The sequence below is a fragment of the Notamacropus eugenii genome, chromosome 2 (genome assembly GCF_028372415.1).
Source record: "Notamacropus eugenii isolate mMacEug1 chromosome 2, mMacEug1.pri_v2, whole genome shotgun sequence".
NCBI lineage: Eukaryota > Metazoa > Chordata > Mammalia > Diprotodontia > Macropodidae > Notamacropus > Notamacropus eugenii.
In genome coordinates this window covers 144,579,463-144,596,680 of record NC_092873.1, presented here as the reverse complement: position 1 = coordinate 144,596,680, position 17,218 = coordinate 144,579,463, and the positions used below count along the sequence as shown (strand labels likewise).

Below are 17,218 nucleotides of genomic sequence, written 5' to 3'. Positions count from 1 at the left end.
AAGTTTAAAGGCCTGACAAGTCCCTTTCACGACCAGGTCATAAAATAGTGAAGACATTATCAAAATCCAGAGCATTTTGCATGGAATTGCTACCCTATTTGATTTTTATTAATAAAGAGGCTTCAGAATAGGGATTTATTACTCTTAATATTTTGTGAGATAATATTTTATTAGCTCATTTGATGGATTCACATGCCACCCTTTGAAAATTTGTTCTCCCAAGACCAACTTTATATAATGGAAGGTTGATCAGGAAAGCTTCTGATAAATAAATTTTCACCTTCACCTCTACACCTCTATTATCATTCAGATGATGATATTACAGAGTTTGGACCTTTGTCTATACAAATGTACTTCCATTGAGTTGACTAAGCGCATGTGACCTACCTCTTTGCTGAGATGACCTGGGGAACTCTTAATTCACCCCTAGTAACTGGTGATAGATGATCCAACATGGCAGGGTGGGGAGAATGAGGAAGGAGAAGACTAATTCTTACTGAATCTCCCTACTCTGTACCCTATGTGGAGAACAATGTATACAATGACCGTAACATTCAAGAGAAAAATGACATTGACCTTTGGTCAATCAGTAATATGACTGAATCAATGAACTATGAACCCACAAGACTGAAGGTAATGGCTAAGAAGGTATTTGTATAGCACACTTACTGTGTGCCAGGCATTGTGCTAAGTGTTTTACAATTATTATCTCATTTAATTCTCATAACAACCCTAGGAAATAAGATGAGGAAACTGAAGTGAACAGAAGTTATTTGCCCTGGGACACAAAGCTAGTGAATGTTTGAGGCTGGATTTGAACTCAGGTCTTCTTGAAGACCTAGTGCTCTATCTACTATGCTACCTCATCAAAACATAACCCTTAACTCTTGCTGGAGTGGTGATGAATTTAAAAAACAGGGATTCATGTTCAGGCATGGCCAATGTGGGAAGTTGTTTTGCTGAAATATATCTGTCTAGGATGAGGGATTTTTCTTTCTTTTTGTTCAGTAATTGAAAGGTATTGAGAAAGAGTATAAATGCATGTGAATAAATAGTTTTTGCTTTTTGTTTTATTTTTTAAAGATTGAGATTGTAATCTCTTTTAGATGCTTGGAATTCTTTTCCAGTATTTTATCTCTTTTGATTTCCAAGGGGGAGAGTAGATTTACTTTTCTTCCTTCCTTCCTTCCTTCCTTCCTTCCTTCCTTCCTTCCTTCCTTCCTTCCTTCCTTCCTTCCTTCCTCCATGATTGACAATTACATCTTGCATCAGAAGCAAATGAAAGTGTGTGCTTTTATGTAGACAGATTAAAACCAGGCCATAAGTCCCTTTACTGTCTTCTCTTACCTTTCTATTTGAATAAATTACTGAAAAAAATTATTTATTGCTTACTACTTACCAGACCCTGGGAATACAGACACAAAAGCAAACATAGTACATTCAAATGAGGAAAGGGAAACAAAGAGATGTGGGCAGAGAAGGAAACTTTGATCCAGATAATTACAGGGGTACAGAGTGGAGCCATAAGCTAGTAGATTTGTCCTTTTTGTGAGCACAGAATAGTGGCCAGCAGTACTAAGGATGGGACATTTCTAGTCTTGGTAGTTACTTAGTGAGTTGAAAGTTCTTGCATGCAGGAATTGAGGACTATTAACCAGAAGGAGATTTCCACAGGAGCATGCTTTGTAGGGAAGAAAAATTTCAGGATCAATATCTGAAGTATTAAAAAAAAATCATGCTCTAACTATTTAGGAGATTTGGACTTTGCCAATTCTCCATGATAATTATTCTAAATTTTTCAGGCAAAATGGAGCCTAAGTGAATATGAAATATCTGTTCTGCCATCCCACAGGCCTTTATTTTCTAGGGAAGAGCATATATGTAATGGGAAATTTGACTGTCTTATGTTTCATGTACTTATTCATGCATGTCTATATATCCTTTGTTTCTTATGTATTTTTGGGGGGGGATGAAATAAATGGTGTCTCATGCCTGACACTCATATGGTGTATTGAGTATTTTTGTGGGAGGAAATCCTGTCATTTTTTTGGTGAAAATTCTAGCTAAGAGTGAGTCATAATTAAGATGAAAGTAGCAGGGGACAATGAAAGAGCACCAAATCTAAACTCTGAAAGCATTGGTTTATATTCCACTTCTAACTTTAAATACCCGTGCAATCTTGGGAAATTCGTGTAGCTTTCCTGAACTGGAAATTCCTCCCTGACCTCTGGTAGTCTTTCTAGCCCCATATCTATGATTTTACATGTATTTAGAGGGAATTTTTTTCTAGAATAGGAGTACAGCCAGAGGGAGAAACTTAAAGCTTTTAGAGTCAGAACCATTCTCTGACTAGATTATACAATATTGGGAGTAATTTAGAAGTAAGTGACATAATTAAAGTTATTTAAAATAAGTCCAGTCACTCACTGTAATATTCATTCTCTTATTAATCATTGACCAATCAGAATTGATTGCCACCCACAGAAATAGCCCTCTTCCAAGGGCATAAGCCCACCACCATGATTGTCTTTAGAATTTGAAAGTGCCATTGACCTTTTATTAAAATGCTAACATTATTAATAAAATGACTAATTACTTAGAAATTATGTCTCTCGAACTTTTTAAATGCCACAGTTATGAAGAGCTGGAGATAACTAAAAACAACTGAACTGAAAACCTGAACATATTTGTAAATTGCTGAAAAGTACCCAGTGGTCAAGGAGACTGGAACTGTTTGGGGATTAAGGGGTAACTGTTAGAGAAAGGTCTTTAACTACTATAAGTACATGGGAAGAGTAGTGAGATATGAGTAGAAATGTTAACATGAATGAAATGTGGAGCTATCTCTTCTTCGGGAACAAGAGGAAAAGAGGAGTTAGTAGTTAATGATTCCAAGAATGTTTGCAGGCAGAGAACTGAGAGAGTTCATGAAAGAGGGTCACAATATTCCCAGTGATATAAAGCCTATTGCAAATATGGATATTGGGGAGGGGTGATGTTGTTGGTAGTGAGAAGAGAGAAGAAAGTTTGGAGTAGTGATTGTAGGGAATGTGATACTTTGGTGATCTGTGATTTCAATGGCATAAATATTTCTTCCTCTAACACAGATTATAATTTCTTTGTGCCTTAGGTTGCCAACATGAGTTGTTGTGACCATCACAACATCTCTTTTGACTAGAAGAGCATAAATATTTGTCACCAGAGGTATACTTTAAACCATTTTTTTCCTCTTGGTACAGATGGTGGGAGCATTTACTGGGTTGGTACACCTTTTTAGAACTCAAAGTCACCTACATGTCGTGATAAAGCATTGGAGTGGTATTTTCATTGAGATTTCCAGCTGGATTGTTGTTTTGTTCTGTTTTTAATTAGAGTGGCCAACTCATAACTCACTTCTTAATGAGGTGAGACCTATTCTCTGAATAGGCTTTACCTCACTTTAAGTGAGTACCTGAAAAGGTCTTAGCGTAAAAGGGTAAAAGTCTCCCATTACGTCCTGGGTCATCTCCAGTCATCCTGATATCTGGTCATTGGATCCAGATGGCTCAGGAGGAGAAAGTGAGGCTGGTGACCTGCACAGCCCTCCCTCACTCAAAACAAAGTCAACTGCAAGTCATATCATCATTTCCCTGATGTCATGGTCCTCTTTGAAAATGAAGGGCATCCACCACCACCACAACAACAATATATCAATGACATTTCAATAATACTCTTGCTTATTATGATTTAATGTTTCTTTTTTTTCTTTGGTGTTCTCAGTTCTTAACATAGTAGTATTATATAGCAGTATAATAGAGTAGTAGGTGTTTAATAAATTCCTATTCAGTTAGATGGGATTAAATTTTATTGATGTGAATGTAGTCTCCAGTAATGCTGATTGTGATCCATCAGTACTTGTTTACTATTTGAAATTCTGATCCATATCCTTACATAAAGTCTCCATAGCATTATAATTTGATACGTTAGGGAGGGGGATATTTCACGTCTCTTGAATTTGTATGATTGCTGAAGGAGCATAGGGCACACAACTTACTCTATGTTTCCTTATCATCTTTTCCCCCTATCCCTAGTGTTTATTTCTCTATGTCCTTACTGCAACTTGTTTTGGTCAATTCTTTGTAATGTATCATAGTCTCCTCAAACCCACCAGACACCTTTCTGCATTGCCCCTGGGGTGATGCTCAAATTTAATTCTTTAGATTTCATAATATCATTTATTATAAACAAAAAATGGACCAAATAGCTATAGTACCATTGCTCTCATTATTTCATACTTAAAACATCCATGGCTGCATATTCCTTAAGTTCTCTTAGTTCATGAAGGTATATGCTGAAATGATTGAGGGAAATGGTCATGAAGCAATCAAAAATATTCAGAAGTTTGGATACTAGATAATGTCAATTGTGAGGAAAGAAAAGTTGGCAAATTTCTCAAATTGTGCTTTTGTTTGGCCTTTAATTAGAAAAGTTAGTAGTCTATTGCTTATGTTAAATGACTAGGCTTTTTTTACTTTGATTAAAATAATTAGTAAATAAAAATTTTGCTTAGGCAGATTTCCTTTCTAAAATGTAAGATTTGTGAAGTCTCTAAACACTTTCATTTGTGAAAAGTTATTATAAAGACAAAAAAGCTCTTAGCTGAGAAAAGCAGGCCATTAACAGGAATGGAAGTTTAAATGGAAGCTTATTTCTTGAATTTGCAGATAATTCTTCTCTAACTATGAACATTAGCTACATTATTAGCTGTAATTTATAGAAGAATTTACTTGGACGTCCCTTTTGTATTGTATAGATTTATACTTTTGTGAGTCTCAGATACAGTGGGTACTTTCTCCAGTGATACATATCACAACTCATCCTGAGCTTTCCTTAAGTCCAGAAACTTTTCATAGGGCATCTGTTGAATGTGCTGGGTACCTTTCTCTAATTCTCTTCATACTGTATAGATTCCATCAGAACACATGATCTATCCATTGCTTTTTCTTTGCTGTCCCCACAAGTTTGAGTCACACTCTTTTCTGGTTCTCTGATAGTATCGTATATACATTTATTTTCTGGTTGTTAGTGTATGGCACCATATTCATGTTGTCATGTTCTTCCACATTGTCCCTCAGTCATAACTCTTCAGAGCCTATGGTATTCTCAAAGCACATTCACTCATTTCTTCCTCCTGTTTAATTATAGGCCTAGCTATTTGCAAAATCTATCCAAGAAAAATGTATGGACAGGTTAACTTTATGAGTTGTGTATTTAATATTTATCAGTGTGGATTATAGCCATTCATCATCCACTTAGTTATTGCCATGATAAAAATTTGGGTGGAATTATTTTGATTGATTATGTACATTGATTAGAAAGATCTGTATTAGTCTATGAATGTAAATCTTCGTAGTGCCATCTGCAACAGAAGCATGTGTAGAACTTTGCCATCTATCAGGGATCTTTCTTCCATTGTTACCTTTCCCTGGATAATCTATACGATGGTGGCAAACATGCTCTCCTGTTTTACACGTTGATTGATATTAATTAGTATAGGGACATTGACCAAATTTATTATTGGATGAACTTATTCAAATTACAATTAGATACATTTCATCTAATTAGAATTCATTTAAAAAGCCATCTGATTAATTTTGCACCCACCCTTCTTTTTGGACATCTGTAACACCAAAGTTTGAAACTGAATGTTGAATCCAGGAATTTCCTGAAAGCTCATGAAACCATGGAACATCAGTTTCAGGCATTAGAGCATAACATTTCTACTCTTTTGATCAGTCTGGAAACTGAGGCAATAGTGAACAGTACAGCTGTAAAATGAAATCTCGTTTAAAAAAATTAATACCCTAGAAATAGTTGATTCAATTCCACTAAGTCTGTCAATAAATGTTTCCTTGGGAAAAAAAAATGTGGACGACACGTGTAAGTCCAGCTTTTAATCAAAAAGTTGCAATTTATGGGAAAGTATTTACATAATTTCCAGTAATATTTCAAATTCCTGCGGTCAAAATGCTTATTGTTAGCAGTTTTTATTAACAATTCTACTCTTACATTTGCAAAAGCTATTTTTACAATCTCAGTCCTAGATGAGATATTTTCCAGTCTTTAATTACTCCTTGTGCTTTAAGGTTGCAATTATTTTCATTTTACTCCTGACTGCCATTTCTTTTATAAACAACGTTGTCTGCATTTCATTTGTTTTCAGGATTGAGTGAGCTTTATTTATATTAAAATGCAATCCTAGTTGTCAGTCAATTGAGTAAGAAAATTCAGTTATTCAGATATGGGTCAAAGGTGGCATGCATGATAATTTCAGTGTTCCAAAGTGAAATAGCAATCATAGTTTTTGGGGTTACATCCTTCTTTATATATTCCTTCTTTCCTTTCTCATAATACAAATACCCAGTAACCATGGGCTGTCCTTTATTGGTCTTAGAGTCCTCCAATGTGGCACTTCTTGTACTTGGGAAACGAGGGCATTGTAAATGTTTCATATTATGGAACACACATGAGGATGGGACTGTTCCTTTGCCCATTCTGGAGATTCACATGTGTTTTGGCTTCTTAGTAATAAGCATGGTTGAGTAGTGGCTTCTGGTTGGTTTCTGGGCTCTCATGTTTGGTGGATATGTGTGTGTATTCATATCACTTGCTTTTCCATTGGAAGGACAGTATATCTCTAATTGATCCCTGTGTCAAAGAGAAATGATAACAGAGCCAAGAAGATTCAATGCTGCATGTATCCTTTAAAAAAAAAAAAAGATTCAGAGCACATGTGATCCACCAGCGTACTTTCCTACTTAGTTTTCTTGCTCCTTAGAATTGATCTTCTACATAGCGGCAGAAAGAATCTGTTTAAACCACAGACCTGATCATACCAATCTCATTCTTCAAGGTCTTCATTGACTCCAAGATAACATACAAACAGCTCAACTTGGAATCTGAAATATTCCGAAATCTTCATAGAACTTTCCTTTTCACCTACCACTTTATTTTACAGGAACTCAATATTCCATATGCTACTCCCTTCATTTGCAAGACATTCCCTATACCCACAATGCACTTCCTCTTCATTTCTGTCTCTTAGTTGATAAACATTTATTACATTTTCTAAGTCCTTGGGATACAAAAAGAGGTAAAAGACACTCCCTGCCCTCAAGGAGCTCACAATCTAATGGGAAAGGCAACATGCAAACAAATGTATAAAAGTAAGCTATACACAGGCAAAAATAGGTAATAATTAAAAGAAAGAATCTGAATTAAAAGGATATAAGGAAATGCTTCTTGTAGAAGATGAAGTTTTAGTTAATACTGAAAGGAAGCTAATGAAGCCAGTAGGTGGAGATGAGGAGGGATAGCATTTCAGGCTTGGAGGATAGCCAGAGAAAATCCATGGAGTGTATTGTTTGATGAACAGCAAGGAGGCCAGTATCACCATTATGAAGAATTTGTGACCAGCATTAAGGGGTAATGAAACTGGAAAATCAGAGGGAAGTTAGGTTGTTAAAGGCATTTAACATCAAACACAGGATTTTTTATTTGATCCAGGAAATAATAAGGAGTCACTGGAGCTTTTTGTATACAGCAAATTGGGTACCACGCTTAGACCTGTACTTTGGGAAAATTAATGACTGAATGGAGAATGTATTCCAGTGGAGAGAGACTTGAGGCAGGCAGACCAATGGACAGGCTATTGCAGTAGTCCAAGTGAAGTAGTATGGCAAGAGAAGACAAAAAGATCCAGGATAGAACCCTGTTTGACATCTGTAGTTAGAGGGCTTGATCTGGATGAAGATTCAACAAAGGTGACTGAGGATTGTTCTGATAGGTAAGAAGAGAGCCAAGGGAGAATAATGCTTTAAAAATATAGAGAAGAGAGTATCAGGGAGAAGAGGGTGATCAACACAGTCAACATCTAAAGAAAGCTTGAAGAGAATGAAAAACAAGTAAAAGCCATTGCATTTAGCAATTAAGAAATCACTGGTAACTTTGGAGACAGCAGTTATAAAAGGCTGATGACTTTGGAAAGCAGATTGTAAGGAGTTAAGAAGAGAATGAGAAGAGAGAAAGTGTTAGAGTCTTTTGAATAAGACTTTTTCTAAGAGTTTAGTCACAAAGGACAGAAGAGATAAAGATATAGACTGTTAATGGGGATGGAAGGATCAAGTGAGGATTTTTTTTTTGTTTGAGATTGAAGGAGATATGTTCACTTTTATTGGTAGCAGGGAAAAAGTGAGTGTCTAGGGAGAGATTGAAGACAAATGGTAGGATGAGGATGATGGATGGAGCAATCTGTTGGAGGAGATATGGGGGAATGGGATTTCTTGTATAGCTAGAAGGATTGGCCTTGGTAAAGAATAAGGTCACCTCTTCATGGGATACAGGAATAAAGGAGGAGAGAGTGGCAGATGGCATCTGTTTGAGAGAAGGAAGAGGAGAGAAGAGGAAGTTTACAGTGAATAATCTCATTTTTTTTTTCATCAAATGAGGCAAGGTTTTCAGCTGAGAATGTGGGAGAAGGTGGACTATGGAACATATGAAAAGGTATGAAAAGGCTTGGAAGAGCCACTGTAGAGAGTAGGATAATGGGGATAATGAGACAACAAGAGAAGTTTAGAGGAATTGCCTAACAGCAGCAATGGCCTGCTTGAGATTGTGTAACATAAATTAACAGTCGATTCAGCCAGAATTGTGGCATGATTTTCTCCACCTATGTTCAGCAGTACATATGTAGGAGTGAAGGCAGTAGATGACAGGAGTCATTTCAAGCTGAAACTTTGCAAGATGTATTTGATGATATAATAAGAATGTTAGGGACTAAAGAGAAGAGGTCAGTGCAGAGTTAAATTGATTCACAAAGTGGTAAAGTTAAGTAAAATAAGAGAGTGACTAGTGCAAAGGATACAGTTTGGGTGAGAACTGAGGGGTCAAGGGATTAGAGGCTGCAGTGTGGAGAAAGAATAAGGTTGGGCAAAAGAAGTGGGAGGAGATAAAAAGAGAGAGGAGTGGAAAGCCAATTATTTATTATCAGATAAGGAAGTTTCAGAATTCTTGAATATTAATGTCGTACATTTGTAGGTGATGGCAAGATAAAGAGTATGGGCATCTTTGTGTGTTGCTGAGGTGTGAAAGAGGAGTAGGTAGATCATGCAAAGTGAGTAAACTGGGGAACTGAGTTAGGGTATTTGAGGGAGCCAATATGTGTGTTGAAATCCTTAATGTGAGGGAAGCAGGTGGGGAGAAGAGCAAAATTGTAAGCCAGGAACCAAACTCATTAAAGAAGGAAGGGGAATGATCTGGAGGTCTGTAAATAATAGCTACCAAGATTTTGATAGATATGAATAGCATGGACCTCAAAGGAGGGGAAGTTACTGAGTGAAGGTGCTAGGATGAGATCCTAGAATTGGCAATGAATCAAGGATTACTCCAGCTCCCCTGCCAGTGAGGAACTGGTTCAAGAAACATCTCCAGAAGTTTAACATGGGCTGGAGATCCAGTATGGTACCAAATGACCTATGTTTCATATTGCCATTTTGACAGACAAACACTGACGATATTTATTTTAAAGATATTTTTAATAAACATCATCTTATTTTTTCTTTTCACTTATTTATTTATTTTTAGTTTTCAACAGCCATTTCCACAAGATTTTTGAGTTCCAAATTTTCTCCCCATCTCTCCCCTCCCCCCACCTCGACACCATGCATTCTGATTACCCCTTCCCCCAGTCTGCCTCCCTTCTATTACACCCCTTCCTTCCCTTCTCCCCATCTTCTGTCTTTTCTTGTAGGGCAAGATAGATTTCCATACCCCATTGCCTGTATTTCTTATTTCCCAGTTGCATGCAAAAACAATTCTCAATATTCGTTCCTAAAACTTTGAGTTCCAACTTATCTCCTTTCTTCCCACCCCGCCCATTCCCACTGAGAAGGTAAGCTATTCAATATAGGCTACACATATGTAGTTATGCAGAATACTTTCATAATAGTCAGGTTGTGATAGACTAGCTAAATTTCCCTCCATCCTATCCTGCCCATTATTTATTCTATTCTCTCTTTTGACCTTGTCCCTCCCCAAAAGTGTTTACTTCTATTTTCATACCAAATTGAATGTGCATGTTATTCCTTCCTTGAGCCAAATGTGATGAGAGTAAGCTTCACTTTTTCCCTCTAACTTCTTCTCTTTTCCCCTCCATTGAAAAACTTTTTCTTGCCTCTTTTATGAGATATAATTTGCCCCATTCCATTTCTCCCTTTCTCCTCCCAATGCATTCCTCTCTCACCCCTTAATTTTATTTTTTTAGATATCATCCCTTCCTATTCAACTCACCCTGTGCCCAAACTCTCCAACTACCCAAACACTGAGAAAAGTCTCAAGAGTTACAAATATTATCTTTCCATTTAGGAATGTAAACAGTTCAACTTTAGTAAGTCCCTTATGATTTCTCTGTGCTGTTTACCTTTTCATGCCTCTCTTGATTCTTGTGTTAGAAAGTCAAATTTTCTATTCTGCTCTGGTCTTTTCATCAAAAATGCTTGAAGGCCCTCTATTTCATTGAATGACCATTTTCCCTCCTGAAGTATTATACTCAATTTTGCCAGGTAGGTGGTTCTTGGTTTTAATCCTAGTTCCTTCGACTTCTGGAATATCATATTCCAAATGCTTCTATCCCTTAATATAGAAGCTGCTGGATCTTCTGTTATCCTGATTGTATTTCCACAGTACTCAAATTATTTCTTTCTGGCTGCTTGCAATATTTTCTCTTTAACCTGGGAACTCTGGAGTTTGGCTGCAATATTCCTTGGAGTTTTTCTTTTGGGATGTCTTTTAGGATGTGATTGGTGGATTCTTTCAATATTTATTTTACCCTCTGGTTTTAGAATATCAGGAGAATTTTCCTTGATAATTTCATGAAAGATGATGTCTAGGCTCTTTTTTTAGATCATGGCTTTCAGGTAGCCCCTGTCTCTCCTGGATTTATTTTCCAGGTCAGTTGTTTCTCCAAAGAGATATTTCACATTGTTATCAATTTTTTCATTCTTTTGGCTTTGTATTGTAATTTCCTGGTTTCTCATAAAGTCATTAGCTTCTATCTGCTCCATTCTAATTCTGAAGAACTATTTTTTTTCTTTTTTTAATATTAATTTTATTTATTTTTAGTATTCTATAATCACTACCATAAAACTTAGATGTTTTTCCCTCTACCTACCCCCACCTCCCCCTTCCCTCCTCGAGACAGCACATAATTCTATATAGGATCTACACATACATTCCTACTGAATACATTTTCACTATAGTCATGCTATATGAAGAACTAAAATGAATGGGAGAAATCATATACCAAACCTAAACATAATACACACACACACACACAAAATGATCTGCTACATTCTGTGATTGAATTCCACAGTTCTTTCTTTGGATGTGGAAGGCATTTTGCCTTAGAAGATCATTGGGAATTTTTTTTAAGTCCTTGCATTCCTGTAAAGTTCTAAGTCTACCAGAAAAAACTCTTGCACACTGTGGTAGTTCCTGTGCACAAAGTTCTCCTGGTTCTGCTCCTTTTGTTCAGCATCAGATCATATAAGTCTTTCCAGACCTCTCTGAAGTCTTCTTGTTCATCATTTCTTATAACACAATAATATTCCATTACATTCATATACCATAATTTATTCAGCCATTCCCCAATTGATGGGCATCCCTTTGATTTCCAGTTTTTGGTCACTACAAAGAGTGCTGCTATAAATATTTTTTGTAAATGTGGGGCCCTTTTCCATTTTTATGATCTCTTGGGGGTACAATCCTAGAAGCGATATTCCTGGGTCAAATGGTATGCATATTTTTGTAGCCCTTCGGGTGTAGTTCCAAATTGCTCTCCAGAATGTTTGGATGAGCTCACAGCTCCACCAGCAATGAAGTAGTTTTCCAAGTCTCCCACATCCTCTCCAACATTTATCATCTTCCTGTTCTGTCATGTTTGTCAGTCTGATAGGTGTGATGTGGTACCTCAGAGTTGTTATGATTTGCATCTCTCTAATCAAAAGTGATTTAAAGCATTTTTTCATATGATTATATTTCTTCCTCTGAAAATTGCCTGTTCATATCCTTTGACCATTTATCTATTGCAGAATGACTTGTATTATACATTTGACTCAATTCTCTATATATTCTAGAAATAAGGCCTTTATTCCCAAGATTAGCTGTAAAAATTCTTTCCCAATATACTACTTTCCTCTGAATTTTGGTTGCATTGGGTTTGGTTGTGCAGAAACTTTTCAGTTTAATGTAATCAAAATTATCCATCTTGCACTTCATAATGCTTTCTATCTCTTCTTTAGTCAAAAATTCTTCCCTTCTCCATAAATCTGATAAATACACTATTCCTTGCTCCTCCAATTTGTCCATGTTATCAATCTTTATACCTAGATCGTGTACCCATTTGGACTTTATTCTTGTGTATGGTGTCAGACATTGGTCTATGCCTAGTTTCTGCAACACTGTTATCCAGTCTTCCCAGCAGTTTTTGTTGAACAGTGAGTTCTTATCCCAGAAGCTGGGGTCCTTGGGTTTATCAAACAGGAGCTTGCTATATTCCTTGTCTGCTGTGTCTTGAGTACCTAGCATTTTGCACTTATCTACCCTTCTGTTTCTTAGCCAGTACCAAGTGGTTTTGATAATTGCTGCTTTATAATACAATTTGAGATCTGGTAGTCCTAGGCCATCTTGCCTAGAATTTCTTTTCATTAGTCCCTTTGATATTCTGGACCTTTTGTTCTTCCAGATGAATTTTGATATTATTTTATCCAGATCTAGAAAATAAATATCTGATAGTTTAATTGGTATGGCACTAAATAAGTTAATTATTTTAGGTAGAATTGTCATTTTTATTATAATTGGTTCAGCCTACCCATGAGCAATTGATGTTTTTCCACTTACTTACATCTGACTTCATTTCTGCAAAAACGTGTCTTGTAGTTGTGTTCATATAGTCCCTGGATTTGTTTTGGCAGGTAGACTCTCAAATATTTTATAGTGTTAACCCTAGCTTTAAATGGGATTTCTCTTTCTATCTCTTGCAGTTGGACTTTGTTAGTAATATATAGGAATGCGGAAGTTTTGTGTGGGTTTATTTTGTAACCCACAACTTTGCCAAAGTTGTTTATTATTTCAAGTAGTTTTTTACCTGAAGCTCTGGAATTCTCTAAGTATATCATCGTATCATCTGCAAAGAGCCTATTCTAATTCCTCCAACTTCTTTATCTTGTCTAATTGCTACAACTAACATCTCTGGTACCATATTTAATAACAGTAGTGATAATGAACATCCTTGTTTCACCCCTGATCTTATTGGGAATGCATCTAGCTTATCTCCATTGCATATAATACTTGCTGAAGGATTTAAGTAAACACTGCTTCTTATTTTATGGAAAGTTCCCTTTATTCCTATGTTCTCCAGTGGTTTAATAGGAATGGGAGTTGTATTTTGTTGAAAGCTTTTTCTGCATCTATTGAGATAATCATGTGGTTTCTGTTAGTTTTGTTGTTGATATGATTGATAATGCTAATAGCTTTCCTAATATTGAACCAGCCTTGCATTTCTGGTATGAATCCTACCTGATTATAATATATTATTCTTGTGATAAGATGCTGTATTTATTTTTCTAGAATCTTATTTAAAATTTTTGCATCTCTATTCTTTAGAGAAATTGGTCTATAATTTTTTTCTCTGTTTTTTCTCTTCCTGGTTTAGGTATCAAAGCCATATTTGTATCATAAAAAGAATTTGGGAGGACTGCCCTAGATTCTGTGCCCTGCGGCCTGCTCTAACCTTTCCCTACCGAGCTGCATAGCCAAGTCTGAGCTGTGCTCCGAGGGCTGTCTCTGCTGTAAGCCGGTATGATAGACCTTTCCTGTTGGCCTTCAAGCTATCTTGGGCTGGAAATCTCTTTCACTCTGTTGTTTTGTGGCTTCTACTGCTCTAGAATTTGTTTAGGGTCATTTTTTGCAGGTATTTTATGGGCTATAGGGAGAGAGCTAGAGTAGGTGCATCTTTCTACTCTGCCATCTTGGCCCTACCCCCCCTCCCCCAAACATCATCTTATAAAGGTGAAATGAACAGTTTGTGTCATAGTAAACATTATTCTCCATGTGTGGTACCCAAATCTGTAGGATTTACCAAGTTATAAAAGGGACATGAAGCACTCACGTGATGGAGGTGTATTCCTTTTCTTTTTTTCCAACATCTTTCTTTTGCTTTTTATTCACAAGTACCATTTCTTTTATAATCTCATTGCTTGTTCCAATAATCAAGATGTCTTAGACCTAACATACCACCATAAAGCTACCTGTTTCCATCTTCATCTTCTATCAACTCTGCTTTAGTTGTGCTCTTTGTCATTACATCTATAAATGTGAAATGAAGGTATCAATTGACAATCCTTTAACATTTTTAGTAAAATTTATTCCTTTACTGTAGTACTGGATTTGTCCTGGTCCATCAATTTGATTTGATGAGTTCTTCAGGCTTAGTATAAAAACTAGCTGTCTGAGTAAAGTTGCAGTGTCTGGACATATCACCCAATAAATGTAGAAGGTTTTGAATCCATCACACTGATTTCATGTACTTTCTGTTTTGAATTAAAGAATCCACTGGGTTGTGTAGTCTTAGGAATCTTAGTCAATGTAGAGACCTGGCAGTTTTTGGACTCTACTTTCCTACCACAAAGATCTACCACTGCATGCATATTCCTTAGATTCTTGCCAAACAGTCACTTAAAATCCACTGTTGAAAAGGACTGTTTGATTAAGAGGTATATTCAGCTCCAGTTAGAGAACAGGACATTTTAATGAATTGGGGAAGGGATAGATGAACATTTTTTTTCTTTATAGCCCAAACTAAAAGAACTGAAGGAGGGGCAAATTCAGTTGAATAAAATAGGGAAGGGGAAAATAGGACAGAGCAAAATCAAATGCAGTCATCTTGCCCTTCAGAGAATTCAGGCCTTGCCACCAAAAGAAAGACAAGGGCACTACAGTGATTATTGTCCAAATATTGGAGCCTAGACTTCCTGCACTCAGTGAGGTAAAATGAGGGAATGATAGTCAAAATGAGGAAAAAGTGTACCTTGCTTGGAAGAAAGCCTGGCTACTCTCTTTGATACTTGTCTCCCTTTCCCTTCACTTTACTGCCCAGCTAGTCATTTTGCCCCGCTGACCAGAGGGCATGCCTGGACAACTTAAGCCTTTTGACTGGAACTCTCTCTTGATTTGATTGGTTGGTTAGTTTCCCAATAGCTCACTACCGCTAAGTATGCTTTGGTGAAGGATATGCTCACAAATGTGTAACAAGAGGCTCTCAGAAAAATATACCATAGGGCACACTTTTAAGTTTTAAGCACTACTAATATTTTTTCTCTCAATATATCAAATTGATTTAAAAGCAAAAAACCCCATCTAGACTTGCCCATTTCCATCACAAGGTCATAGTTTATGGGAACTGGAAAGATCCCTCAAGATCAGCTAGTGCAATTTCATTTTGCAGATAATGAAACTATAAAGCCCAGAGAAGTGGAGCAACTTTTCCAAGGTCACCTAGATTGGGATCTGAACCCAAATCCTCTAAGTACAGTGCTCCTTCTGCCAGGCAACATTGTCACCTGGACTGAGGGTTGGACAGGCCTGTAGATATAACTTGAATGTGCTTCCCCTTTGTTCATTGAGGGAGACTGAGGCTGAGAAAAGAGTCCACATGCCAACTCAAGCCAATTGAACTGGGCATAGGCTCCACCTTCACCCTCTTAGGCAGCTGGGGGACTGGTTCCTGCTCCTGTTTGCTGCCTTCCTGTGTTCTGTGGCACTGGGCAGGTGACTCTGCCTTGGGTGTTGTGGGCAGGGTGGGCAAGGTTGGCAGGTTGGGGGGCTCAGCCTTCACCTATATTTGGGAATAGCTGGATGGGGCCCATTCTACCACAAGGGGCCCCTGCCATTGAGGGATCTCCAAGCATAGTTGTTTCATGAGCTTTGCCATGACATTATCAATATAGTCATGAATTCAAAGGTCAGCCTGGTGGTCATACTTGGTGGTTTGCAGGTTGATTAGGACCAAGTGGCCTCTTTTTCATTTAGTGAGCAGAGGCAGGTTGCCACTGGATCAGATCTGCAGTGATGTACCCAGAATGATGGATGGATCTGCATTGCTGCAGGCTTCATCAGCAAGGTTCAGGTCTCCCGCAGGCAGGGCATCTTCCCAGTCTGGGATGAGGTCCCTCAGTTCTCCCCCACAGGCCCAGAGGCCTTGGGCCTTTGCCGTGGTGCACAGCTGTCTCATTGCCTTGAGGCCCATACTGCTCATTACCACATCATGTACATACCGTATCATACACTTGACACATTCTTCCACGAACATGATCCCATGGAACTCAGTCAGTTTGTCCCAGGAGAAGTCAAAGTGCACATGTAATCCATCTACATTTTGGCTCACCAGGCACTTCAGGATACCCACTTGCTCCAGTTGTAGCAGAGCCATGTGATTCTTAGAAGTTCAGACAGGGCTATGTAAGTCTTAGAAGTCTGAATACTCTTAAACATATGTCAAACTTGAGTACCAGGTCCTGTTCTTCCATGGTTCACACACCCTGGGGGCCCCTGAAGTCTGAGATGCCTGAGGAAGTGTTCACTTGCACCAGTGTGATACACCAGGTTGGAAGATCTCTGAATTATCTGAGCCAGCTCCCAAACTTTCCTGTCTAGGTCTTCAGGAGGGTCAAAGTTCTCAGGGAGCCCACATTTGCCCAAATCTGCACATTTGCCTAGCCACATATTTCACAGACATCATTGTCCAGGCATGGCTTGGCCAGGCCTGGGGCCCCCTCCCTCCAGGCCCTTCAGGTTCAATTTTTTCTCCCTTTCTTAAGTCTGGGAAATCAACAAGGCCCTAATTTGTAGCTTTGTTACCTTTTGAGTAGTAAATACTCCCAGTAAATATTTAACAATGGATGCTCTTGAGCCAATTTAAGTTGGCTCTAGCACATCTCTGACTCCAGCCATGCTCCTTCTTTCTCTTCTTTCCTTCCTCTTATTTCTTATAAGTCATAGGGGCTTACTTTCTGACTTCATCCCTTCAAGAACTCAGCCTCCTCCCAGGTCACCAGGCCTTTGGATGGTCAGAATTGGTTGCAGCTGCTGACTGCTATGATGTTTCCTTCAAACTTAGGGAAGTGTT

The 17,218-nt window shown here is 37.8% G+C and overlaps 1 pseudogene; it reads right to left on the bottom strand.

The window, feature by feature from the left end:
* Positions 1-15,928: 15,928 nt before the first annotated feature.
* On the bottom strand, positions 15,929-16,815 carry LOC140522833 (NAD-dependent protein deacylase sirtuin-6-like; annotated as a pseudogene).
* Positions 16,816-17,218: the final 403 nt, after the last annotated feature.